The sequence below is a fragment of the Benincasa hispida genome, chromosome 12 (assembly GCF_009727055.1).
Source record: "Benincasa hispida cultivar B227 chromosome 12, ASM972705v1, whole genome shotgun sequence".
NCBI classification, from domain to species: domain Eukaryota; kingdom Viridiplantae; phylum Streptophyta; class Magnoliopsida; order Cucurbitales; family Cucurbitaceae; genus Benincasa; species Benincasa hispida.
In genome coordinates, this window is record NC_052360.1 from 75,792,628 (window position 1) to 75,795,535 (window position 2,908).

The following is a 2,908-nucleotide window of genomic DNA, read 5'->3' on the forward strand; positions in this document are numbered from 1 at the left end:
ATTTTTACTTTAAAAAAAAACAGGGCACGGAACTCAACACCACCATGATGGAACGAACACATGCACAACGGAAGGAAATATGGATCTAAAGTACTCTAATTAGGTTAATTTCAAAGAATAAGCATGCAATTAAAACAAGTAGAAAGAGGAAAGAAGAGATACAACATTTGTAGACTCAAGTCTTCTCCAAATTAGCTCAAATCTCCTCCCGAACGGTTCGTGGACCACCACGAGAGTCTTTCCGACTATTTTCTGGCCTTAAATGGAATGGTGGGAGTTGGTGAGTGACTAATTTGGAGAGGAAAAGGTTAAGTATTTGTGAAAAAAAATAATTATGAGATTATCAAACAATCTTATAAAAATCCACTTTGGCCAAGAAGCTTAAATTCATTAAACTCTTCCTTTTAAAGACCATATCATGCAAAACATGCAACTTTGAGTTTGTGAGAATTTGACACTAAAAAATCTTCAAACTCAAAGTAGGATTAGGGGGCAAGTGTCTCCAATTGAAGACAACACTTAGCAATGCAAATGTTGGCATTTTTCGATCCTAATCGCAATGCAAAGTTTGACTCTCAAAGTTCAACGTTAACAAATTTGACTTTTTGATTTTCAAAGTCAAAAGTCAACATTTTGACTTCATTGCATTTTTATCAATTTCATTTAATTTCAAAATTAATTCTAATGATTATTTTTAAAATTAAATAACTAATTAAACAATTAATTCATTTAATTTAATTTATTTAATAACTAATTTTAAAAGTTGTATTACCCCGAGATTATATCATGCACCTTAAGTACCACTGATCCTCTAATGAACAATTGATTTGTGATCCAATTACTAAACCGAGTCCCTCTCGAGCCAATGAGAGGGTGGAACCCCTTACTCAAGACCCGAAGTCAGCACTTAAGGGAACAACCTCTCTACTATCCTTAAAAGTGGGTAGGAGTGAACTCTGTCTTGCACCCTATGCCCCTAGCTCTTTACCCGATCTTACCTCTGAAATAGGAGTTCATAGTTAACTTAGGGTTAAGGTCAAGTTATCTAGGTCATCTATTTGAAATAGTCAATCTTAAACAGTAAACAACGTTATAAAGTAAGAGTGACTTATTTCTTGGCCCGATCTTATGCAAACTCATTGTATATGATGCCCCTGCTACTCATGTCAATACATGAACGAATCAAGATCACTTCGTCTTAGCAGTTTACAACAAATTGTAACAAGTACAGAGTGAGCCGCATCCGATAGTGTTATTAGAATAAGGTATCTATCCTTATTCGTATACTATATACCGTTTTGGCTATTTACTGAACTTGATTCTCTCTTATGTCTCCACATAAAGTTCAAATATTCATATAATAGCCATGGATCTTTAGTTTATTGGATTTATTCTTCTTTCTAAAACGAAATGAGCAATTCATACATTCGATAACAACTTTATTGAATAAAACCTCAATAACATCACTACTACAAAATCTACATTACTTGACGCTTGTAGTTTTTAATTTCTTGACGTGTGTTTGGAAAAAATCGCCAAGTAAAGACCTGTTAGAAAAGAAAATGTCAAGTAAAAGGGTTAAAAAGGCGGAGATTGATGGAACGTTTCAGATATTTTCACGTGAACCATAACTTGACACATTTTTCGTGTCAAGTATAATGAGCTCTTACTTGACACGAATAAAATTTCAAGAATAATTGACTTATTGTTTTAAATGAAGGAAATCGAACACGAGGATTTCGATGAGCAGTGGAATGATCTTTCCGAATTTCAATTGTATATGAACTTTACAATTACAATCACAAACAGAAACATGCGGTTATGCGTAATACATAAATTACAACATGTTATACAAAAAATCAAGGACAAGAATCAACATACTTTTGTAGATTCATCTTCGAGTTCCTTGATAACGAACGCTCGATCACAATAACACAGATACTCAAGAACGCTCGTCCAACACGACTGCTACACTATACGAACACAGCACACTCAAACAAAGTGATCGCCAAGGTCATGAACACCACGAACGGCCTCCACAGAACCTCAATAGTGTCGAGTTAAGTATCACATCACCAAGAAGGTTACCTTGGTATTCTCGGTGTGAGAATCCAGAGAGTGGGCTTTATATGAACTTGGTTTGAGGTAGACAAATTGAAAAACCACAATTGTGTAAACGATTGAACAAGTAGGAGATGGAACAACCTATTGTATAGGTCGATGTCCAATCGTTCAGGAAAAGCTATGCGATTGTTTAGCTCATTGCTTATCTGTGTGTCTATCGCCTAAGAACACTCCACGTCATTTGGCTAACTCTAAGTTGTCGCTTAGTAAACCTTATTTACTTGACAAATATCCGTGAGTATTTTTCGAAAGTGGAAATCTAAAAATCTTTTTCTTTTTCTTCTCACTAAAATTAGGAAAATATTTTTTTCTTTTATCTCACGATTACCATGAAACCACCAATAACCTCCCAATCAATTAGTTATTAGAGAAAAAGAGATAATTATTCAATATTTAATATTATTATAAATATAAATGATAACCAATTTATCATACTATATTTATAAATTATAGTTTTAATATTTCATCTCATGAAATATATAAATTATAGCTATTTTTCTATTCCGTGTTACTTAGTGTAAATCTCATTAACATTAATCCTCTAGTCAATTTGAATTACCTCTAGTCAATTTGAATATTTCAAATCAACATCAAGAATTGATCCTCAACTTGAATCCATTGAGCTACCAAGGAGATCTTATTGACCTGTAGCTCGAAACAACAACGGTATGTGAATAACTGACTAAACTTTTTAGTCACGGAATCCACCATCCATTAACTGTTCGGAACTCCACTAAAGATCGACAGCTGAACTTTCCTTACCACAGATATATTATATGTCCAT